This window comes from Cygnus olor (assembly GCF_009769625.2).
Source record: "Cygnus olor isolate bCygOlo1 chromosome W unlocalized genomic scaffold, bCygOlo1.pri.v2 SUPER_W7, whole genome shotgun sequence".
Classification (NCBI taxonomy): Eukaryota; Metazoa; Chordata; class Aves; order Anseriformes; family Anatidae; genus Cygnus; species Cygnus olor.
Genome location: NW_024429078.1, coordinates 270,396 through 296,524, shown reverse-complemented (window position 1 = coordinate 296,524; position 26,129 = coordinate 270,396). Strand labels below are relative to the sequence as shown.

The 26,129-nt window shown below is 43.6% G+C and overlaps 1 long non-coding RNA gene across 1 annotated transcript in view; it reads right to left on the bottom strand.

Moving 5' to 3' along the window:
* Positions 1–3,692: 3,692 nt before the first annotated feature.
* The window catches only part of LOC121063010, a 257,279-nt gene continuing 234,842 nt past the window's right edge, over positions 3,693–26,129 (bottom strand). The window contains exon 3 of the long non-coding RNA XR_005815785.1: positions 3,693–3,810. This is a non-coding gene — a long non-coding RNA (uncharacterized LOC121063010). The remainder of the gene's footprint in view (positions 3,811–26,129) is intronic.

Below are 26,129 nucleotides of genomic sequence, written 5' to 3'. Positions count from 1 at the left end.
GAGGCTATCAAAGAAAGATTAAATTTCTAATTTTGGCAATCCTTTGAGGTGCTTAAAGCAGGGATTTCACTGGACAAAGAACTTCATCTTCAGCCAAAGGGAGAAAAGGGCTCTTCCTTTTTATTCTTCTGTAGTTTTGAGTGACACGCATAGAAAGATGCAATGAGCCAGACTGCAATCTCCCTTCCCCAGAGCAAATCCAGAGTAGGTAGACCAAAGGTAGCCACTTCACTCCTGGTGTACAGCAGCCGAGATGAGAGCAGACCCTTGCCACATGACGTTTGATGAGAACTTGCCACCGCAGAGCTTTTGGAACAAGAGATTACAGCCATATGGCTGACACTCTGAAAGTTTCTGACATTTAATATCAGTAATTAAGAGTTCAGATTGGTGGCTGAATCAATAACCCTTTGCAATTATTGATCAGGAGCTGCCATCCTGCCAATCATGGAGCACAGCTGACCTTATGAAAGCTGATCTCTGCTTCTAGCGCTGTCCCTGTACCACCTCTTTACGCCCCGTGTACCTCAGAAGTGCTTAAAAAGCCTTGTGGCTGCTGCCACCATGATCTGCTCTGAGGGCAGGGCTGCCACTGAAGCCAACTCAGGCACAGAGAAAGCTTCAAAGGCCCGAAAGGCAGGACGGCGGGAGAAGCGCTCCTTCCCCATGGACCAACCCGCCTCTCAATCTGCTGCCTCTCAGCTGCCAACCCAGAGCAGCTGTCCCGTCTCCCCAGACTGAGACAGCACCATCCGTCCTCTCCCACGTGTAAACACGAAAGTGCTTGAGGCACCCCTTTGCAGCCCAGAGAACTTCACACACCCGTACAGTGAAACTGCTCTGTCATCCCTCCCTGTAGATGGCGCCTAGTGAGGCATCGCTGCACTCCGAAGGACAGCACCACACCACGACCTGCGGGTGGGAGGCACTGGATGTGCAAAAGGTGCTGGGCTAGAGAAATGACCTACTGAAAAGTTCAGCCGGGCACCAGGGTTTTTTTTTCACCCATGGATCTTTAATGGCATAAATAAGCAAGGCTTTAGATTTTATTTCCCAGCTGAAGTGCAGAAGAAGCAGTAAAGTTACTACATGGAAATAGTTAAAAAAATACAATACAAATGCTACTATTAATAATAACAATTATCAATTTTTGGAGTATGACTTAATGTAGCAACTCCACCCTGAACTAATATATCAGCAAACATAAAAATCTTAAGTCACAAATATTTCTCTGGAGCCTTATGGAAGTAGTTTGGTTTCTTTAGTAACCAATAGTTTGGTTACTTTATTTACAATAGGGGCTTTTGACCCCACTTGGACTATGTCTGCCATGGTTAGATGTGTTCAGAGACACTTTTGCCTTAATATTTCCTCACTCTGCATGTAGAGGCTCTAAGGTACATTGGGGAATGTTGTTCAACAAGACAATTCATCCAATGAAGGGGAGTGAACACATGAAGCATCCCATGAAACCTGTGAAACCTGTGACTCCCATGAAACATCCAGGGGACATTCTGAATTGATAGATTTCAGATGTTATTTTTTTAAAGATGTAAAAAGAAAACAGCATATAATCTATTTTCCTACCAGCTTCACTAGTAGTAAAGGGATTCTGCCATCTCTTCCATTTCTTTCATTGTGACCAACCAAATGGACCCCTGATTAAAAAGGAGTTTTAAAAGACTTACAAGCCAATGTTCAGAACCTTCCCACTACTAAGTGGTACCCTTTATTTTCTGTGCCTTGATCCATGCCCATGAGTGGCATATGACAGGATTTCCCATCCTCCTTACACACTGCATTTCTTCAGCCTGGTTTAATGCCTAACCCAGAAGAATTAATAGTTACTTAACTTTTTGGACTGACATAGGTAAATATTTTTAGACTAGAAGATATCTATAGATCTGGATTTTGGTCTTTAGAGAAATTAACATCACATAAGGACTTATGTTAGGAGAAAATTTGATTCAACTTTAAATTAAGAAATATCTGCAGAAGCATGTGTCTGTAGAAAGCAGGAGGAAATGACATGCACTTTAGTTATCTTCCCTTCTCTTGAGACAGCTTCCCTCTGATCTGAACCTTCTGAGACAGGACACGGACAGATTGTGCCTCCTTCAGCAGGGAGCTGGGAGCAGCAGAAGCTGGAGGATGCTGGAAGTCTGCTCAATCAGCTAATGAAAATCAGCTTTGCTGATTTACAGACCAAGTTGAGTATGCTACTGGCTGTGTGCAGACAGATTTAGCTATGGATGAGAAAAAGCCACTCCCTCTCCACTGTATGCTGCCCAGTCATTATATCTATACTAATTCAGCACCGCACTTCACTTTCCCATGGCAGAGAGTATGGCACGCAGCAGAAGTACCTAGCATAGGGAACTGGCTGATAATGCTTTGAAAGCCGTTTCATAGGAAACGCCTTGCTGGTATCTCACCAGTCTAAACCAGAACCTTAATGTTTGCTCTCAGATACAGTCAGGATAGACAGCACTGCCAAAAGAGGGAAAATGGTGTGTAAGTTGTCACTTACCTGAAGGCTGTTTCAGCATAACATGTTTTTAATGCAAGTCCCCCCTTTTCTTTAGCCTAAGCAAATTCTTTTGCTTATAGCACTCCTTGATTCAAAGTTTTCATAAAATTCTTGATGGTGCTTGATTTGGTTACACTTCCAGGTTTCATAATCATCTAGTCCTTTTATACAGCACCAAAATGTACACTGTACTAATACACAAGTTAAGAATACTAGTATAAGCAAGATCAATATTCCTATAAACAATTGCTTAAGCCAAGAAAATTTGGGTAACAAAGAGGTCAGTTTGTTCCATAGTTCTCGAAAACCCCATGAGGTGTCATCTTGAACTACCTTATGTAGGATCTTGGTCTTTTCCAAATACGTATATATATATAGAGAGAGATCAATCTCAATTCGTCCTGCCTAATTTACATACATACATCAACTAATATTTATTAAAGTGCATAATTCCCCTTGGGAGGCTAATAAAAGGTCTAGTGCCTAAAACATTCTTATTGATTTGTAAGGCCTGCCATACAATATCTCAAAGGGGCTTAGTTTTTCCTTGGTCCTAGGCCTAGTTCTAATTCTAAGAAGTGCCATGGGTAGTGCCTGATACCAATACATATTGGTTTCTTGACAGATTTTAGCAATCTGTTGTTTTATCAAATGACTTTTTTTCTTCTTTTTTCCCACTTGGCCACTCGCCTGTGGCCTATATAGAGGGGTATATAGTTGGGTCAGTTCTGCAGTGAAGTGTGGTCCCCTGTCAGATGATGTTACTGAGGGTACACCAAATCTCGGTATAATTTCATTCAACAATACTTCGGACACTTCTCTGGCTTTGTTAGTTCTACATGGGAATGCTTCTGGCCATCTGGAAAAGGTGTCTGTTAGTACCAATAGGCATCTAAACCTCCCTTTTCTTGAGAGTTTGAAAAAAATCAATTTGCCACTGTTTCCCAAGAACATTTACCTTCTCTATTGTTCCCATTTGGGGTTTGATTCCTGTCTGTGGGTTATTTTTAAAACATATGACACATTGTTCCAATACCTGTCTGACAATGGTATACAAATTAGGTCCTATCCATTTCCTACTTAAAACCTGATATAATATTTCAGCTCCCCAGCATGTTTTAATATGTTCTCCAATTACCATCTAATATAATATGGTACCACAATTCTCCCATCATTTATTTGTGCTAAACCTGTAGGTAACACTTTCTGTTTACATCTTCAATTAATTGCTTATCGATCTTAGAATATTCTACTTAATTTTCTAAGGCTTTTGTTAATGCCTGGTTTTCTATTCCTGGTACTAGTGCCAGAATTTGACTCTCAGATACCCGCCCCTTTCGCTTCTGCGTCAGCCAATCTATTTCCGCTTTCAATATCAGCATCCCCTGTTTGATGTCCTTTACAGTGCACAATGACAACTTTAATAGGCAGATATACTGCTTGGAGTAACTTCAGTATCTCTTCTGCATGTTTAATTGAGGATGGTAAGAGTCCTCTCTCCTTCCGAATTGCCCTGTGTGCACGCACCACACCAAAGGCATATTTCGAATCTGTCCAAATGTTAATTCTTTTCCCTTTTGCCAGCTCAAGAGCTCTTATCAAGGCAATGATTTCAGCCTTTTGGGCTGATGTTTGTTACCGCATACCCTGTGTATACCCTGTGAGGCGAGTTCCCTGGTGGATGAAGCTGCTGCCATCTATATACTAATCCTCCGCATCTTCTAGGGGTGTATCCTTTAGGTCTGGTCAGCTGGAGTATACCGTGTCCATGGTCTTGATGCAATCATGAATGGGTAATCTGGAAACTCTGTTACTAAGGAAAGAGGCTGGGTTCATGGTATTAGTAAACTAATAGTCCATTCTATGCATTCCTTTTCTTCTTCGGTAGCTATCAACAGGTCATCTACGTATTGCAGCAGTGTCCCCTTTTCCCGAAGGGGTTTTCCAAACTTCAAGATCACAGGCTAACACAGTCCAAGTAAGCTGAGTTTTTCTTCCTGTATTGGGATTTTCCCATTCAAAGGCAAAGAGTTTCTGGCTTTCAGTCACCATGGGCAGGCAGAAAAAGGCATCCTTTAAATCTACTACCATGAACTAAACTTGACTGTTTTCTAATTTTGTCAAAAGGTTATAGGGGTTGGCTATTACAGGGTATAAATCTTTTATGATCCTATTGATGGCCCTTAAGTCCTGGACTGTATGATAGGTTCCATCTGCCTTTCTAACTGGGACTATATGGAGTGTTATATTCTGACTCACATTCTACTAATAGTCCATATTTAAGAAAGTTATTAATTATTCCTTCCATTCCTCTTCTGTCTTCCACCTTTAGTGGGTATTGCTTTTGGCATACCTTGGGAGCATTTTCCTTTAAAACAATTTTTTCTTTTTTTCAGGTACTACATTCTTTGCTCTCCCAGGTATTCCTGTAGCCCAAACTCCCGGACACTTGTTTCATAATTACATCCATTCAGGGAGTCCTGTCTGGAGCTTTCTCTGGACTCACCAGGGATAAACTTAAGAGTTTAATATGTTACTTTTATTTCCATTTTCCCTTGTTCAAAAGAAATTTTTGCATCCATTTTTTTTCCCCAGCAAGTCCCTTCCTAATAAGGGCCTTGGCGAATTGGGTAAGTATAAAAATTGATGTATTCCAATCATTTTTCCCAATTTAAATTTCAAGCATTGCAAAAAGAATGCCTTTTCCTGTTGTCCAGTTGCTCCTATTACATTTACAGACTCAGCACTTTTCCATGATCAATTTTTTGAATTAACACAGAGAAAGAAGCTCCCGTAACCACCAACAACAAAAAATCCAAGCCTCTCTCTTAGTTCCCTAGCTTTATTTCAACCAGTGGACCTGCTAGGGTAGATGCCCCAGGTCCCCATCATTCCTGCTCTGACTGTTGCAAGTTTATCCTGCAACCCAAGGCAATCCTCTTTTTTTTTTTTTCCAGTGTCCTTCCTTCTTGCAGTATGCACACTGGTTCTGTCCTCTAAACCCTAAACCCTCCTAAAGTCCTTTCTTTATCTTTTTTAATTCCCCCATTGCCCCCCCTCCTTCTCTCTTTCTGTTCTAGTGCAGCCACTGTTTGCCATGGCTATCACCTTAGATAACTTCTGTCCTTTGTGTCTTCCCTATTCCTAAATACTTTCCACGCTGCATTCAATAACCTTTCTGGGTCTCCCAAGTCTTGTCTCTCCAATTTCTGTAATTTCAATTTTTATCAGGGGCCGATTGCCCTAGAAAGAAGCTAGCCCATTGCCTCAATTTGTCTTCTGAAGCCAGGCCCAATTTGATGCATTTTTTTTTTCATTTCATTTCAAAGTTGGTCCAAAAATTCCGTAGGGGTTTCTTTTAGATCTTGTTGGATACTATACATGTTTGAATGATTTATAGCTTTCGGAACCGGTACTCAATTTCAATTTAATCAGATTTTGGTATTTACATAACTGTTCATAATTTCCGGGGTGATTAGAGTCTCAGTGGGAGTTGGTCAGGGGAATGCAATTGTCTACAGTTCCCTGAGTGGTCCCATTGGCAATCTGAGCTCGCACATGAACTCAAGCTGTTTTAAGAATTAGCTGCTTTTCTTTTTCCATCATCTCCCCCAACATTAGATCAACGTCTCCCCAGTCTGGTTCCTGTTTTTTTTTTTTTCTCCTCTTTGTTAAGTCCACCATTGGTTACAATACTTAATTAAGGTCTTACAATTGACATTTCCTCCAGGTAGCCCACCAATGTCCTTCCAATGGGCCAAGATACAACCCAGAGGGGTCTTTTTATCAATAGTACTCCAAATTCTTCCCATTATGATGTCCTTTCTCAATCTCTTACACTTTGTCCGTCTCCAGCTGTATTCCTCATGGAATAGCGGAACCGCGGATCAGGACTCCACACTCGCTTCGCAACGATACTGCGTCTCACTCACACAGCACAGTCACGCAATCACACAAAGAGGCCCCTTATACCTTTCACTCAAGCAACACAAAACAGCAATCACTACTACAAATAGTATCACTTATTACAACAAATTTCCCAGTGTAAATCATGTTCCATTAAGCGTTTTCCATTATTCAATGTCAAGAACACATCCAGAGTCAAAGCGCCAGAACAAATCCAAAATGAAACAAAGTACTGACTAAATCACATGGACTCCCAGTGACTAGTAAAATTATAAATTCCTTGCAGAGGAATTTATAAGGATTCCCAAACAGGAGGAGATTTCACCAAACTGCACTGAAACATGAGCAAAGATTCAGGAAGGGTGATCCAGCCGGGGGGGGGGGGGGGGGGGAGCCATAAATATTTCTTGTCCACGCTAAAGTCCCCATTGTCATATGCTCCTTGTTTCCTTACCTGTGGTAAGGAAATATGGCCAGCAAGTGTGTGCCTTTCCTTACGCTCTGAATATACCTTCATTTTTTGTGCAAACACAGCCTCAGCTGTTTGCTCCTCAGCATCCTGTATGCAGAAGTGGAGATGACACTTTCCCATCTCAAAGAGCCTGGTAGTGGAGATCTTTGTGATTTTGACAGATGGTGCCTTGGAATTCAGAGGAGGAAATCAGCTGGTAATCTGGATTTAGAGAGCTACACAAACTTCATTTCATGCATCACATTGAGACAAATCTCCTGGTGCCAGTTCCTCGGGTTGGGAGCTTGCCCAGGGGAGGGTTTGTAGACACTTCATTTCACACAGTGGCTATTTCAGTTTTAGCCACTTCCCAGCATGGGGACAAATGGCTTCATTTTACAAATAATGGCAGAATGCATCTAAGGAAAGACAATTTAGATAGATTTTAGCTGATGTTTAAGAACTGTAATAAATAATCTCCTCTTCACCCATGCCTCCCCCTGAAATCTACATACCTTTCTGCATATTTTATAACAAACTCTAATAAAGAAATAATCCAAAATGGCACCTGTTAAAAAAAATAATAACCCCAAAATGTAGGTTACTGAAATATGAGTGTAATATAGAAAAGATAGCAGTGCTGATATTAATAACCTATCTGTCTCCTGGTGCACTTTAAAAAGTCTCTCAAGTATTTTATTTTTTATTAGAAACTGTATCATTAGCTCTAAAAGATCTTACTGTAAAGGGTGAGGAGAGAAATCTGACTTTTTAAAATCCAAATTCAGCCAGACCTCTTTTTCCCTTAAAAAAAAAAAAAAGATTTTCCATAAACTTTTTTTTTCCCTCCGGCTGGAATATTAGGACAGTATATTAAATTCCCGCCCCCAACTCCACAAAAGGAAGACCCAGCTACATTTACATAATAATGTCCCTACTGTGCTTTTGACAGGTGGGTTTCATTGCCACAGACATACTGTTAGGGGCTTAGCAATAGATTAAAAAAACAACAACAATACAGTGAAACATAATAAAAGTGTATTGTAATGCACATCATAACTTTTGGCCAAGGTTAAATTTCCAGTTGGTGTATGAAAGTTGTATTCCATTAGACAAAATAGATGTCATGCTGTAAAGCATTGAAGATGAGTTGACAGCCATTTGTTTTTATTTATATTACATTATATTTTCCTTGATTCTATTTATGCAGTGGGTTAAAAAAAAAAAATCCTTCAGCTCCCCCTTACTCATCTACGCCACTGCACCACAGTGTTATTGACATTGGGTGTTTCCATGTGAGTCTGCCCACAGTGCAAGGTGCTGTACAAAGTCACAAGAACTACCTGCTGTGGTTGCAGCAGTCCTGTGTAGACACATCTAAGAGGACTGCAAGCTCCTGCGTGGCCAGCAAGACACCCACAGCAGTACTGGGCTTCCTGAGAAACAGCCTGGCCTGCCAGCACAGCTCTGTCCACACTACTCCAGTCACCTCTGCAGCAAGAGCTGGTTCCTCCTCTGCTCTGCTTATAATTTCAGAGGCCAGAAAGGAATCCATGCTTCAGTTTACTAGCTGAGCTGCCATGAGATCCTAGTTGTCCTCTCTCCCTGCTGTCTACCCTACACCTCACAGAATAATTTGTGTGAGAAACACTCTGTAGCCAATAACATAGGCTCAGGCGAGGATCTCATTGAAGCAGCATTTTTATTCACGATTGCAATGGCAGGCGTCCCACAATCAGAAGCACCCTTACTAGTCACAAAGTACAGTTTATAGACTTTATTTCTTGATGACCAAGACCCTCCCCTGTTTCCCCATTGACTAGGTAATCCAGGTTCACAACCTATCCGAAGCTTCACAGACAATGAATGTTTCAGTTTGTTGTGGTTTAACCTGGTCAGCAGCTAAACACCAAACAGCCGTTCGCTCGTTTCCCCTTTCTTAAATATGCTCTCACAGAGGCTCAAACAACATCACTTATTGGCTCGGCTCTGGTCAGCAGTGGGGCCCTTAGTTGAGGACTTACCTCGGGAAAACATGTGCTGACTGGTTGGGACTTATATGAGATGGGTGAGGGAGTCTGCACAACCAATATTCAGGTATTCAAATTCAGCTTGTGCTGTGCTCTGCACTCGTAGCTAAAACAGCAATGATATCACACCAGTGTTGTGTCTGCTGCTGAGCAGTGCTGGCACAGCATCAGGACTCTCTCTAACCCCCCCTAGGGGTGGGCAAAGATGTGAGAAAAGAAACATCACCAGGGCAGCTGACCTAAACCAACCAAAGGGATATTCCATAACATATGATGTCACACTCAGCAATAAAAGGTGGAAAAAGGAGGAAGAAGGGAGGGGTGGGCTCTCGTGGTGAAAACGTCTGTCCTCCTCCCGAACACCGGCTACGTGCGTTGAGGCCCTGCTTCAAGGACGTGGTCAAGCATCGCTCATTTGTGGGAAGTAGAGAGTAATTTCTTTCCTCTGCACTTCCACATAGCCTTTACTTGTTTTGTTTAGTTTTCCCTTTCCCCCTCCCTTTTCCCCTTTCCCTTTTTTTTCCCCCCTTTAGTTAAATTGTTAATTGTTTAGTTAAATTGTTTAGTTAAATTGTTTAATTAATAATAATCTTTCCTTAATAATTATTTCTTTTTTTTCCTTTAATTAAATCATCCTTATCTCAACCTGTGAGTTGTTCTTTACTTCTTCCCCTCCTCATCTAAGGAGGGGGAGTGAGAGAGCGGTTGTGGTGTTCAGCTGCCTAGCACAGTAAAACCACCACAGAAATATTACCACCTCAAAGAGTATAAAAGTCAAAAGAAATTTGACTTATAGCAGGCCGGCAACTGAAAGCCATGTATTGTCTGTGAAGCATCGGATAGATTGTGAACCTGGATTACCCACTCAGTGGGGAAACAGGGGAGGGTCCTGGTCATGGAGAAAAAAAAGTATATAAACTGTGTTATGAAACTAGTAGGTGTGCTCCTGCTTGTGGGACGCCCGCCATTGCTATCATGAATAAAAATGCTACTTCACTGAGATCCTCGCCTGAGCCTATGTTATTGGCTACAGAGTGTTTCTCACATAACTAAACTTCAAGTTTTACCTTGAATAATGGTGTGGTTGGAGGAATTTTATGTTTAGGAATGGTTTGATAAAGTCTATGTATGTATTGGGCCTGATTGCATTGTAATGCCTCAGTCCAGGCAACTCATGTTTGTCCTGTATGTTCTTTTGCTAGACATCATGGAAACTCACAGTGAGATTTACGTGGTTGTGAGCTTAGACAATCCCATGAAAACAGCTTCCTAGAATTAAAGGTTTTAAGTTCATTCTAAGCCCCATTTGGACACTAAAATAAACACTCTGGACCACATCTCAAGTGTTTTGCTCAAGATCATATAAGAAGAGATCAGTGGAGCTTGGAAATGAGCCCAGATCTCTGTTTAACTATGAACATAGATCCATCCATTTTCATTCCATAGCAGTATAATAGGTATTTGAAAAACTATTCTAAAACCTTGAGAACTGAATAGATATCAAAATCCTTCTTCATGTATTTGGAACCATCCCATAGATTTCTGTAGAGGAATATATTCTTTCTTATAACAAATAGGATTGTTAAAAAAACTATAGATATTTCTCATTATTTGTTAAAGTAAGTACAGCTTTCTCATAAATATTGTAGAGAAACATGCAGAGGTTTAAAAGCGACAGCTCAGTGGTCTGGAATTAAATCTGTTGCAGGTATATAATTTAGTGTGACGTTAATTGGGTAGTGGGGGAAGCATAAATGAGAAACACAATGCATGTGCATCGGAATTTTTTGTTAAAGAAGGGACACTGCAGATGCTAACCTCAGCAACCTAAAATCAAAGGAAAAAGGAAAAAAAAAAAAAAAAAAAAACACCAACACAAAACAGAAGAAAGCCAAGCAATTGCGTCTCATTTCTTCAGGAAGAATTTTAAATTAGTTGCCAAGGAAGAAGATTTTCAGCTGAAACAGATCAGTTTAGCTCTGAAGTTGTAGGGTTCAGATATTTTATTGAGTTACTTGTTTCTAAGTTGTTACAGATTGGCTCATCCTTGATAACTCTGTCTATATGCAGTCCTGATCAGGGGTAAGTACAAGACGACTTAACTTCATGTGCATCAGTTGAGGACTTACCTCGGGAAAACATGTGCTGACTGGTTGGGACTTATATGAGATGGGTGAGGGAGTCTGCACAACCAATATTCAGGTATTCAAATTCAGCTTGCCATGACACTTCAAGCAACAAATAGCTCACTATGCCACAAGTCACCCAGTGTGTGCCTTTGTTATTAGTGTGACTTTATTACAAAAACCTACAGGACAGTTTCAAATATCTCAGCATCTGTTACAAATAAGTAATTTGAGAATTGTGAGGAGGTGAAGTATGATTGTCATGATATCTTAGGAGAACCCAGGCTCTCCTGTCCTCCTGTATGTTGTTCTTTGATGATGTTAGCATAGTTTTTGGTTAGGGTCTTTTTTTTTTTTTTTTTCCCACCCCTACTTCCATCAGACCTTCCTTATAGGCTATGACTGCTCACCTGAGCTACTAATCATTCTATTCAATCACAGGCTTTATCGTGGTCATGACAGTCAGCCTTCATTTCATATTTCCTTCTATTTATTGCAGTCTTCAAGCTTACTCAATTCTGTTTACATTGCCAATTAGTTTAAATTCCACTAGCCATTTTTTGTTACATGATCAGTGTATTTTTCTTTGTTTGTTGCCCATGAGCTCTTTGTTCAGATTGTTAGAGGCCTAGTGATGATCTCCATTAGTGCTACAAGTGTTGTGCTGTGCTACCTTTGCTGTGCTACCTTTGGGTAGCACCTGTATAGTGAGCCTAGAAGAAGCTCTTCTATAGAAGATCGGTTCATTGATTCATATTTACTTGCATTTGCTATTGAGTAAGCTCATGTGGCAACAATCAGTTACTGAAGTTAACCATCATGTTGTTAAGTCTGTCACTGAGAATCCAGGTGTACCCAACCTGACTCAGCAAGGTGTTTCTGGTGTGCCAGGAACATCTCTTGTGATATTTGGCAATCATAACTCTTTAGCTTTCTCATTTTCTGTTTCACATTCACTAGATAACCAATATTGACTTGCAGAAGATATGTGATGCATGCATAAGAGTTGGACAAGTGGGTGAGATCTTACAGAAACTGAAATATCAATGGTAACATAGTAACTGGGAAACATAGCCCACAGACAGACCATGAGGGATATATACTCCAGTCTACTCTTGTCTCAGGAAACCTTGTTCTACTCACATCAAAAAAATTAACAAAGCAACTACTTCAAATGGAAAGAAGAACAGAAACCTTCCCAGCATTGCCCAACATCCATATCTAGTTAATTGAATCCCTATACCACAAGAAAATAAAAGCCACGTAATGTGGAATTTGCCACTGGAAAAGAGCAGATGATATTAAGGATATTGCCAGTGCCATAAGTCTCTTGTGACATAATTGCATGTTATTCCTGGCTTAGGATGGGGCTTGATGTGCTGTTTGTGCTTCTCTGTCTCTCTCTCATTTTCTCTTACTCTGTATTTTAAGATGTTAGAGGTAGGCTGCTCTGGCTTGAGTATTCAGTTGGGTATTCAGCTACTGACCTGGAGGATGAAGTCATTTCAGCTATCAGCTGTTCCTAGGTTCTTTCTTGACTGTTATGTTTGGGGTAGGATCTGTCTCATGATAAGGCTGTGTAATAGCTACTGCTATGGGACCTCGGTCTCTGCTACGGTTAGTAAATGCTGCTATAATACAGGCACTAAGCATGCCTACAGTGAGGCACGGGTAATTTTACACTAAAAAGTAGGGAAAAGAATAAGTTCAATGTCCGACTGTATTAATTTGCACAGTCGCAGTTTTGGAGATTAGTCTCAAGTGTCTTTGAATTGCAAATCCAACTCTCCTTTAATTATGATTATGACCTCTACTTTGTGGCACACAGTTCAACCTATACAACCACAGTTTATGGTAAATTACTATAATGGTGCTGCAAATGATGCACCTTAACACAGAGCCTTGCCCTATAATTGTAGACAAAGACATGCATGCACGTGCACATTTTGACTGATAACAACCTGCTAATAAATACAGATTTATTCCGCTTTGGTTGTGCTTTTTTGGCTTCCCTTCTCTCTCCAGATAGGTTAGCAAGTACTCAGTGACTTGTTGAAAGAAATCTGTAGAGTATGTTAATTTCTGTGGAACTTAGGCGGCCTCATAACTCTTAGAGATTAATAAGAATCTGGAAAGTATCTATCTTCTGGTGATGCATTCATTTGCGCAGTAATAAAGCTCGCCTTTCTTGTTTAATGAAAACAATAAGGAAACAAACGGGTGTGCAGGCATTGGAACTTTTGAGGAATTAATTCAAAAGCACAGAGGAAATTTTTTTATCATGCTATAAGCACCCGAAAGGTGAAAATTACTCTTCCCTGGAGCTCTTACCCTCTGTGTGCCTTATCTCTAAGTTACACCAAACTTAAGGCAAAATCCTGAGGTGCTAAGTGTCTCTTGGAAAGTGCTGATCATTATCCTGAAAGGTGACAGGCATGTTTCACTGAGACCATCAGGGTCCAGGAATGCTCTGCATGAGGACTGAAATGCTTAGCATCTTTCACAATCAGGTCCCATTTCTAGAAGGAAAGAATATGGGATATGTGTATTCATTTTCTTCCCTTGCCTATTGGAATGATTTTAATGATTTTCTGGATGAACATGCTCTCTTCATCCAAACGAAATTTCTGTGGAAATTTTCAACTTCAGTGTCAGTTTTGTGTATTTTTTCTTTTTTTTTCACTTATTTTTTTTGTCTTTTTTTTGGTTTTGGAGAGGTGGCAGTGATTTTCACTGGCTGCTCTCTTTCTCCTCCCCCAGAAGGTTCTTGTCATCCTCACTTTGGGCGCACAGACAGGAATTTGACAAAAGCAGGATCCTGGCAGCAGGCAGGGGGCCAGGGGCTGAACACCCAGCTCACACCCAGCTCCCAGCCTCCCTGCAGCTCCAGCTGCCAGGGAGGCACAAGCCCAAGTTACTTAGCATCCCCACATCTCTTGCAGTTCTGGCTGCCAGAGAACTGGAGCAGAGTGAGAACATGTAAAAGCAAATTTCTTACATCCCCCTGTGGTGGTTTTACTCGGGTGGGCAGGCAAGTTCCACCATGGCCGCTCTCACTCCCTCTCCTCAAAGGGGAAGGGGGAGAAAATACGATGCAAAGGGCTCAGGGGTTGAGATAAGGACAGGGAGATCGCTCAACAATTATCATGATGGGCAAAACAGACTCAGAGTAGGGAGACAGTAAGATTTATTACCTATTACTAACAAGCTAGAGAAGTGAGAAACAAAGGAAAGAAACCAAAAACGCCTTCCCCCCCCATCCACCCTCTCCCACTTCCTCCCCCCGAGCGGCGCAGGGGAACAGGGGGATGGGGGTTATGGACAGTCTATAGCGCTTCATCTCCGCTGCTCCTTCTCGGTCACTCTTGTCCCCTGCACTGTGGGGTCCCTCCCACGGGATGCCGTCCTTCCTGAACTGATCTGGTGTGGGCTTCCCACAGGCAGCAGCTCTTCAAGAACTGCTCCAGATTTGGGTCCGTGCCACGGGGTCCACCCATCAGGAGCAAACTGCTCCTACCTGGGTGTCCCACGGGCAGCAGCTCCTGCCAGGTCACCTGCTCCTGCGTGGTCTCCTCTCCACGGGCTACAGGTCTGACCCGGAATCTGCTCCGGCAGGGGTCCTCCAAAGGCTGCAGCCTCTGTCAGTGCAAGTCCACCTCCTCCACAGGCTGCAGCTTGGAACCCTGCTCCACCGTGGTACTCCATGGGCTGCATGGGGACAGCCTGCTTCACCGTGGTCCTCACCACAGGCCGCAGGGGACTTCTGCTCTGGCGCCTGGAGCACCTCTCCCCCTCCTTCTTCAATGACCTTGGCACCTGCAAGGCTGTTTCTCACTCCACTCACTCTCCCAGCTGCTGTGAAGCAGCGTTTTTTTTTTTTTCCCCCTTTCTTAAATATGCTCTCACAGAGGCTCAAACAACATCACTTATTGGCTCGGCTCTGGTCAGCAGTGGGGCCCTTACCTAACGTGGGGCAGCTTCTGCGTTCTTCTCACACAAGCCACCCCTATGGCCCCCTGCTACCAAAACCTTGCCACGTAAACCCACTACACCCCCGCCCCCAACAAGAACTTTGGAATTTAGCAGAGTTAAACTTTTTTTTTGAGTTATCAGTTTAGAAAGAACTGTCTTAAATCTTTGTTTCCCTTAGATACAAATTAATGAACTTTGTATATTAAAAATGTTTTTGATTACTCAGTCAACAGAGAAGATGAATGTGATGCAGATCTTCGTTAAATACTAGTCTGTCTTTATACCTAGCCAACTACAGGCTCAGTTCTCAATTTTCTTGCTTCTGATTGATGTGTTCCTATGGGTCTTCAGAAGGACTGTGCACCTCTGACAACCAGGGGTATGCACTTCCTGAGACAAACCTCTGCCTGTGGCCAAGAATTGCCCGAGTCTTCCTCTGGCCACCAGCTGTCAAGTTCAGTACCAGGATGAACACATCTGGCTACAGTGGCCAAGCACAGAGCCAGCAAGGAAAGGAAGGTGCAGCAGTTAGCTACAGAGGGTCCTGAGCTCCCCTTGGGTTGCTGCAATAGCATTTGGTGGTCACAGGAGAAGTACCTACAAGTCTTAGGTTACTACAGGGGGAATTTCCCTTACAGAATTCTGGAACTGTGGTACACGAATGGTGCTGCTTCATTTGTGTGCTATATGCAGACATTGCTGCCTTTCTGGTTCAGGGATGGGCTGGACACCTGGCTTCTGCTTTTCTCAGAGTCAGGTCATTTAAGCTCCCTGTCCCTGAACTGAAACTTCTCTATGGGGCAGCAAAAAAATAAATAAATCCTATCTTGGCATGGGTAATACCTCAACAACCAGAGAAATAAATGTATTTGGATATAATTCTTCCTTGCAGCAGCTTCATCCAGCCTTGTTTTATATACCTACGAAAGATTATCTGTCCTGAGCTTGTTTCTTTGTTTCTGCAGCTGGATCCCATATTACCTGCAGCGTTTATACTCCACATAATTCCTGTTGTGGCACCTTTAAGAATGCTCCAGCTCAGTCTGTGTGGAGAACACGCAGAAATCTTCACACTGATAGCAACACAATTACAACCAGAAAGCACCGTTCTTGTTTCTGTTTTGGATTTGATACTATGCACAGGTCTGGGTCAGGATATTCTACTTGTGAGCATATTACAGTAGATCTGTTTTGGCCCTGACTTTAACCCTCACTTCATAAAAATGTGTTCTAGCCACAGGCCATGAATTCTCATGACTAGTAAAGGTAGGGACCTTTGCAAGGCAATAAAGCAGGGAGGAAATATTTTGATAGATAGAACAGCTTCTGCTCTCCCCCTCCCATCTTCTTGTACCCTGAAATGAAATCTTTATGCTAAGAAAGAAGCACTTTGGAACTTAATAAAGTTTTTCCTTAATCAAGGCCACTTTTTAAATATTCTTAAATAAAATACTACTTAAAACTGGTAATTTTACATGAAGCTGAAAAGAGATAGTGCAAGAACTTACAGTATATCAGACTGAATTAGTTTTTCACACTATGAGATGTAAACAAATCTATTTAATTAGAACACCTTGTTCTTATTGCATCCAGATTCATTTTTTATGAAGGCAGAAAAGAAAAAACAGTTCTGGCAGCAAAGTTCTACATTACAGAAAAGATCTAAATTGTTGGTTTCCCTCACTAAAACTGACTTTTTTTTTCATTCCTACTGTAATTTGAATTGAGATCTGAAGGCCAACCCCACAGCCATCATGAAGATGATCTAGTACACACACATTCCTAGAGATAAGCTTTGATGTGAAACCCTACCTTTTCTACTTCATCGGTGGAGACAACACCTGTAATCCTGCAGGGGAGGCTGGTCCCTGAAGTAACTTCTTGTTGTGGTTTAACCCGGTCGGCAGCTAAACACCACACAGCCGTTCGCTCACCCTCCCCCCTCCCTCTCTGGGGTGGGGGAGAGAAACGGGAAAGTGAAGCCTGTGAGTTGAGATAAAGACAGTTTATTAAGACAGGGAAATAATAATAATAATAACGATAATAGCACTACTAATAATGTGTACGAAACAAGTGATGCACAGTGCAATAGCTCACCACCCGATGACCGATGCCCAGCCTATCCCCGAGCAGCCGGTCCCCCACCCCGGCTAGCCATCCCTATATATTGTTTAGCATGACGTCAGATGGTATGGAATACCCCTTTGGCCAGTTTGGGTCAGCTGTCCTGGGTCTGTCCCCTCCCAGCTCCTGCTGCACCCCTAGCCTGCCCGCTGGCAGGACAGAGCGAGAAGCTGAAAAGTCCTTGGCTTAGTGTAAGCACTGCTCTGCAGCAATTAAAACATCAGCATGTTATCAGCGCTCTTCTCATCCTAATCCAAAACATAGCACCCTACCAGCTACTAGGAGGAAAATTAACTCTGTCCTAACTGAAACTGGGACACAGTTGCCGGCCTGTCATTTTTCAAATTTCTTTTGACCTTTTAACTTTTTGAGGTTGTAATGTTTCTTCCCTTATCTGACTTGACTTGACACTGTGATTTTCACCTAGTTGCTCTAAGGAGTATGTCTGCATTTTACAAGGTCGTCTGTTAAGCTTTCTTATCACTGCAAGCATATCTCAATACCACATTCCTTCCCTTTAAACAATCTAACTCTGTGCAAAAACAACGTTTTTGTTCCCACAGTTGTAATACAGAGATGCCTCAGAGAGATTCAGATGAAATTATTGGGGTGGGATGTGTAGTCCTACCCCAGGAGCACTGTCCATTGCACCGCTCACTCCGGGTCACTTCACTTCTGCAGCTGCCTCCAATCCTCAGGAGAGTCTCCAAAAGCCTCTGAAGAGAAAAGAGAGCAGCATGTGTCTTATTTTTATTGGTGTTGGTTCTTTCCCTTTTCCTCCCCTCTCCAAGCTCTAGCAAATTTGTGCCTTTCTTCAGTAATGGTTTTGTGCAGCTTCACAATAAAAGTCATCCACCAAAGTGACAGAGGAGTTTTCTCTGCATGTCTCCCTGAAAGGTGCCCTTGGTTGCAAGAGCTTCACAGTTTCTTTTTAATGTCACGTTATATGGTTTTAGGGGCTTTCCCAACTCCTTCAATCCCCCTGACAGCACAGACACTTTGAGTGGAGTGGTGAGGACAGAGCTGATAAACTGCAGCCTCCTCCAGTACTGGCCTCTGTCCAACGAGACAATAATGCTCTCCCCAGGAAGTGGTTTATGCTCTGTATAAAAATGTTTTCCCACCAGGAGGTGGGAAGACACACATGGGGCTGGGTGCCACCAGGCTTCACATGAGGCCGTCCTTGCTGGTGGCACCTTCCTTCCCTTAGCAACCTCTGAGGTGATGGCCTAGGCCTGTTGTTCCTCTGGTTGTCACAACTGTGCGCAGCCGCGGGTCTCATCCTGCCTCAGAGGAGCTGTTGCGATGCCTTAGGCAGCCTAGTAATGTAGGAAGAACTGTAGTGAAAATCACTGAGAGGAGCCACTCACTAGAGAGGAAGGGTGAAGGGAAGGAAATGCAACCTTTGACGATTTAGGAAGAAAATGGTTAATAATGGAGCTGGTGTCCCTGTTCCATGCCACGCTGGGCTTCCATCAGTATCTGCCCATTGGGTTAAACAGAGTATGACACAGGTAAAGGGAATTCCTGGGAGAAGGAGCTCACAGCCAAAGGGAATGTGCTAGAAGAAAGGAACTGGACTTCTCACTCCATGTGGAGGAAGTCAATGGACTAAATCCACTCATCTGTTTACACCTTGTTTTTACCTAAGAGTAAGAAATTAAGCCCAGATCATCCACCAGGCACAACAAACGTGTTCTTCCTTTTCTACCACCTCCCATGGACTCCAGAAATGAGCCCTGAAATAGTAAGAGGTTAATTATTATCTGGGTAGGCTGGTGTTCCTGGTTCCTCTTCCGGTCATGACAGAGAGACTGTAAGTACCTGTCCAGTAAAACAAGTCATTGGGGTAGATATGCAGGCAGTGAGGTATAGACAGTATGTTTTATTTTCCATTCTTTACCCTGCATTATAAAATATAAGATATCACAGAACCTTTAGGTTCTTGCCAGACTCAATTTCTATGCTGCCATAGCACCATGAACACATCAGAACCAAAACAACATCATTTACCTCTCATTCTGGAAAGGGACCCTCTTCCTGATATCACATTGTTGAAAGTGACCCCTGGGGGTTCAAAACCAAACACACATGCACACAGAACTGTATTTTGAAATGGGCTAGCGTTGCTCTAATCCATGTCACTCTTTATTTATGAGTAAAAGTATATTACATATACCAGCAGGAAGGAGGTTTTTTGTTTGCTGGTTTGTTTTTGTTTCTTAATCACATTCTGAAGAGGTCATATGTGAAATACAGTCACAAGAAAAATGTGTTTCTCTCTTTTTTTTTTAATCGTTCTCCTTGTTTATTCTTAGAAGACTGTGCAGCTATCTGCTTATAATTTGCTATTTAAAGCATCGCTCCGACTTTTATATAAATATATATATATTTTTCTGGTTCAAGTCAAGTTTTAGTCTCCAGTTAATGAGGAATATGCATTGAAAGCCAGTTCCCTGTTTCAGGGTTGTTGATAAGTGAAATCTAATTCTGTTCTGGTCTTTGCACTTGCTGGAGATGTTTAGAACTTGTTTATACTCACAGTCTCTATTTAACATCACTCTTGTGTTTTGAGAACCTGCATCAACATTCACCACCTCTTCAGGTGGTTAGTGTTCTAGTACTAAAGTCAGCTCAGGGCTGCAAACAGGGAAGAAGAGGGAAGAAAATATTCTTGTGATGTGATCAGTTTAACCAGGGGAAACTAAGTCAAATCATATGAGAAGAGTGATGTTTGTTAAACTTCCAATAGATCCAGTTCCATGAAAGATCTGTGACACTGGAACGAGCACCAGGGAAGGATCCAGCGATTCTTACTAATGCATTGCTCAAACTTGCAGGTAAATCCAAATCACAAATGTATCCATTTTTGTCTCTGCCATCTGTCTATTCATCTTAGTGACAGGCAGCCCTGGCTCTGCTCACTGCCCATCCACTATGCATAGACAAGTGTCCGCAAATGACCCTCACTTACATGGAGCCAGTTGTTACCAGCCTTGGGAAAGTATTTGGAACATCACAGTAGGAAACAGACATTGTTTTTGTTCAGATTTGGGCTTTATTTCTTGCTGTGTTTATAAGAAAGAAAATTTTCTTACTTGGGGGTAATGCAGAAGTGAGTTCACTGTTTGTATGGGTGGACAGTTAAGGGACAATAAAAAGTTTTCAGAGATGTGGTCAAAGCAGAAGGGGCAGCATGGGGCAAAGACTGGAGATACCTGAGAGAAGAGCAAATTAGTGTTGTTTTTCTTTTTTTTTTTTTCTTTTTTTTTTCTGAGACAAATACTCAAAGGAGCAGTAAGACCATAGGGAAGGTAATAAGTCACAGGAAGGCACTAGGGGTTTGCTTTTTAAAGTCATCTGATTAAGCCATGCACCTCATGCAGCCAGTAAAAACACTGAGCTTTTTTCTCACAAAAATCGTACCTCCTGGGAATTAATGAAAATTTAGAAACTAGCAATCACAGAGAGAGGAAATGAAGACCAGCGATCACAATGCAAAAAGACCTGAATTAATGTCTCTGCTGTGCCACAAGTTTCTTTTATAAATCTGGAGAAAATAAATTGACCTTTCTGCACCTAAGTTTCACAGGTAGGGATCTGTGAAATGGATGTAACAACACTTATTTACTTTTCCAGAGCTTGGAAAGGGCACACAAACTGGAAGAATCCAGTATAAGGGCATCGCTTTTCTATTGACATGATTGTCTTCTTAAGCTGGGTCACTGTAATCTGTAATAATATACCATGATGTTCAGGCCCCAGATTTCACCCCAAGCTCACACTGATTCCATTTCTACCAGGACGGCAATCGAGAATAATGTGCTTTTTGACCATTTCATACTGATCCTGTAAATATCTTCTGTCCTTGGTGCATGAGAGCAGTGCTGTGCTCATGTTCCTTGGAAAATGTATCTGATGGCGGAGACAGGAAAAAAATGGGAAGTCTTAGACAGGATGTGGACAGCATATTTTAGGAGGGATATGAGGCAGCTGGAGTCAAACCATTAGAGGGATAGGAATGGGGGAGGTCAGAAGGCTGCATTACAGACAGAGATTGGAGGACTGAGAAAATGATCTGTGGGTCCTGGTCAGGAGCGGGGAGGAGGGCTCAGACAGGAGTGTCATTGTGTGTTGCTTGGCTCCTTCAACAGATGGAGCATTTTGAGGCCAGGCGTCACTGACAGTTTGCCCATAAGCGGCGTGCCAGCATCCGAGAGATATTTATTAGGCAGGCACTATTAATCCTTCACTTACAAGAGCACTTAATGTTGTGGTTTAACCCGGTCGGCAGCTAAACACCACACAGCCATTTGCTCACCCTCCCCCCTCCCTCTCTGGGATGGGGGAGAGAAACGGGAAAGTGAAGCCTGTGAGTTGAGATAAAGACAGTTTATTAAGACAGGAAAATAATAATAACAATAATAATGATAACAGTGCTACTAATAATAATGTGTACAAACAAGTGATGCACAATTGCAATTGCTCACCACCCGTTGACCGATACCCAGCCTATCCCCGAGCAGCCGGCCCCCCACCCCGGCTAGCCATCCCTATATATTGTTTAGCATGACGTCAGATGGTATGGAATACCCCTTTGGCCAGTTTGGGTCAGCTGTCCTGGGTCTGTCCCCTCCCAGCTCCTGCTGCACCCCTAGCCTGCCCGCTGGCAGGACAGAGCGAGAAGCTGAAAAGTCCTTGGCTTAGTGTAAGCACTGCTCTGCAGCAATTAAAACATCAGCATGTTATCAGCGCTCTTCTCATCCTAATCCAAAACATAGCACCCTACCAGCTACTAGGAGGAAAATTAACTCTGTCCTAACTGAAACCGGGACAGATATCCACCCCTTATTCCATACCATTTATGTCATGCTCAGGTTACACTCTTTCCAATACCTTCTAATTAATCACCATTTTCATCTATGGTATATAGCAATCGTGGTAGTGATGACATACAGTATTATATAATAATTAACGTACTACAATTCAACTCATGGGCTATTCTCACCCAGTATTAAATCCCCTGGAGGTACACACCGGACCTCCCCATTCTTTTGCATTACCCACCAAGTGCATCCAGGTCCCTGAGCAAAAGCAATCCCACGAATGGGTTTGCCTTTTCCTGAGGCGGGAGTAGCCCAGACTGTTTTACCCAGCATGTTTCTTACGTGCACTACAGGAACTTTATCCCCTTCTACAGTGCGTAACAGGTTTGATTGGGCAGGTCCAGCTCGGTTGGCAGATCCCCTAGTATTGACTAACCAGGTGGCCTTTGCCAAATGTGTATCCCAATTTTTGAATGTCCCAGCACCCATTGCTTTCAGTGTAGTCTTTAACAGTCCATTGTATCGTTCAACTTTCCCGGAGGCTGGTGCATGATAGGGGATGTGATACACCCACTCAATACCATGTTCTTTGGCCCAAGTGTCTATAAGGTTGTTTCGGAAATGAGTCCCATTGTCTGACTCAATTCTTTCTGGGGTGCCATGTCGCCATAGGACTTGCTTTTCAAGGCCCAGGATAGTGTTCCGGGCGGTGGCATGGGGCACAGGATATGTTTCCAGCCATCCGGTGGTTGCTTCCACCATTGTAAGTACGTGGCGCTTGCCGTTGCGGGTTTGGGGGAGTGTGATGTAATCAATCTGCCAGGCCTCTCCATATTTATATTTCAGCCATCGTCCTCCATACCAAAGAGGCTTTGACCGTTTGGCTTGCTTGACTGCAGCACATGTTTCACAATCATGAATAACCTGTGCTATAGTGTCCATGGTCAGGTCCACCCCTCTGTCACGAGCCCATCTGTATGTTGCATCTCTACCTTGATGGCCTGAGGTGTCATGGGCCCATCGGGCTATAAATAATTCACCTTTATGTTGCCAGTCCAGGTCCACCTGAGCCACTTCAATCTTAGCAGCCTGATCCACCTGCTGGTTGTTTTGATGTTCTTCAGTAGCCCGATTCTTGGGCACCTGAGCATCTACATGGCTTACCTTTACAACCAGGTTCTCTACCCGGGCAGCAATATCTTGCCACAATGCAGCAGCCCAGATGGGTTTGCCCCTGCGCTGCCGGTTGTTCTGCTTCCATTGCTGTAACCACCCCCACAGGGCATTTACTACCATCCATGAATCAGTATAGAGATAGAGAACTGGCCACTTTTCTCGTTCAGCAATATCTAAAGCCAGCTGGATGGCTTTCACTTCTGCAAACTGACTCGATTCACCTTCTCCCTCAGCAGCTTCTGCAACTCGTCGTGTAGGACTCCATACAGCAGCTTTCCATCTCCGATGCTTTCCCACAATACGACAGGACCCATCAGTGAACAGGGCATATTTCTACTCATGTTCTGGTAGCTTGGTGTACAGTGGGGCTTCTTCAGCACGGACCACCTCCTCCTCTGGTGATATCCCAAAGTATTTGCCTTCTGGCCAGTCCATAATCACTTCCAAGATTCCTGGGCGACGGGGGTTTCCTATTCGAGCCCGCTGAGTAATCAGTGCAACCCACTTGCTCCATGTAGCATCAGTTGCACGATGTGTAGAGGGGACCCTTCCTTTGAACATCCAGCCTAGTACCGGCAGTCGGGGTGCCAGGAGGAGCTGCGCTTCAGTACCGACCACTTCCGAAGCAGATCGAACTCCTTCATGTGCTGCCAATATCTCCTTTTCGGTTGGAGTGTAGCGGGCCTCAGATCCTCCGTATCCCCGACTCCAAAACCCCAGGGGTCGACCTCGAGTTTCCCCAGGCTCTTTCTGCCAGAGGCTCCAGGTGGGGCCATTCTCCCCGGCTGCGGCGTAGAGCACATTCTTTACATCTGGTCCTGTTCGGACTGGCCCAAGGGCTACTGCATGAACTATTTCCTGCCTAATTTGTTCAAAGGCTTGTCATTGCTCAGGGCCCCATTCGAAATCATTCTTCTTACGGGTTACTTGGTAGAGCGGGTTTACAATCAGACTGTAATTTGGAATGTGCATTCTCCAAAACCCCACGACACCTAGGAAAGTTTGTGTTTCTTTTTTGCTAGTTGGTGGAGACATAGCTGTTATTTTGTTGATCACATCCATTGGGATTTGACGACGTCCATCTTGCCATTTTATTCCTAAAAACTGGATCTCTCGTGCAGGTCCTTTGACTTTATTTTGTTTTATGGCAAAACCGGCCTTCAGAAGGATTTGGACTATTTTCTTCCCTTTCTCGAAAACTTCCTCTGCAGTGTCACCCCACACAATGATGTCATCGATGTACTGCAGCTGTTCAGGAGCTTCCCCCTGCTCCAGCGCAGACTGGATCAGTCCATGGCAAATGGTAGGGCTGTGTTTCCACCCCTGGGACAACCGATTCCAGGTGTATTGGACACCCCTCCATGTGGAAGCAAACTGTGGCCTGCACTCTGCTGCTAGAGGGATGGAGATAAATGCATTAGCGATTCTAATTGTGGCATACCACTTGGCTGCCTTTGATTCCAGTTCGTACTGGAGTTCTAGCATGTCCGGCACTGCAGCACTCAGTGGTGGCGTGACTTCGTTCAGGCCACGGTAGTCCACTGTTAGTCTCCACTCACCATTAGACTTTCGCACTGGCCATATGGGACTATTAAAAGGTGAATGAGTCTTGCTGATCACTCCTTGGCTCTCCAGTTGACGAATTAGCTTATGGATGGGAATCAGGGAGTCTCGGTTGGTGCGATATTGCCGCCGGTGCACAGTTGTGGTAGCGATTGTCACCTGCTGTTCTTCGACCCTCAGCAACCCCACAACAGAAGGGTCCTCCGAGAGACCGGGCAAGGTAGACAACTGTTTAATGTCCTCTGTCTCTAAGGCAGCTATGCCAAAAGCCCAGCGGAACCCTTTTGGGTCCTTGAAATATCCTCTCCTGACATGCCAAGTCTATGCCAAGGATGCACGGAGCATCCGGGCCAGTCACAATATGGTGCTTTTGCCACTCATTCCCAGTTAGACTCACTTCAGCCTCCAATACAGTTAACTGCTGGGATCCCCCCCGTCACCCCATAAATACAGATGGGTTCTGGCCCTTTATAGCTTGATGGCATTACAGTACACTGTGCACCGGTGTCTACTAAAGCCTTGTACTTCTGTGCGTCTGACGTGCCAGGCCATCGAATCCACACAGTCCAATAAACTCGATTGTCCCTTTCCTCCCCCTGGCTGGAGGCAGGGCCCCTCTAGTCCTGGTCAGAATCTTCATTTCTGTGTCTAAATGGCTTCCTGCTGGAAGTTGAAGCAGCAAGCTTTTCAGAGAACCCCTTTTTTCGGATTGTTTTCTTTTGCAATTCACGTACCCGTGCCTCTAGGGTCTCAGTAGATTTTCCATCCCATTTTCTCATGTCCTCTCCATGGTCAAGTAGGTAAAACCGCAGGGTGGTGCGGGGTGTGTACCCACCATATTGTCTTCCTTGCACGGATGAACGCTTACCCCTGATAGCTGAGACACTGGTTTGTACAGGTGGGGAGGAAAATCTCTTCAAGTTCACCTAATCACAGAATCGTCTAGGTTGGAAGAGACCTCCAAGATCACCCAGTCCAACCTCTGACCTAACACTAACAAGTCCTCCACTAAACCATATCACTAAGCTCTACATCTAAACGTCTTTTAAAGACCTCCAGGGATGGTGACTCAACCACTTCCCTGGGCAGCCCATTCCAATGCCTAACAACCCTTTCCGTAAAGAAGTTCTTCCTAATATCCAACCTAAACCTCCCCTGGCGGAACTTTAGCCCATTCCCCCTTGTCCTGTCACCAGGCACGTGGGAGAATAGACCAACCCCCACCTCGCTACAGCCTCCTTTAAGGTACCTGTAGAGAGCGATAAGGTCGCCCCTGAGCGTCCTCTTCTCCAGGCTGAACAATCCCAGCTCCCTCAGCCGCTCCTCGTAAGACTTGTTCTCCAGACCCCTCACCAGCTTCGTTGCCCTTCTCTGGACTCTCTCGAGCACCTCCATGTCCTTCTTGTAGCGAGGGGCCCAAAACTG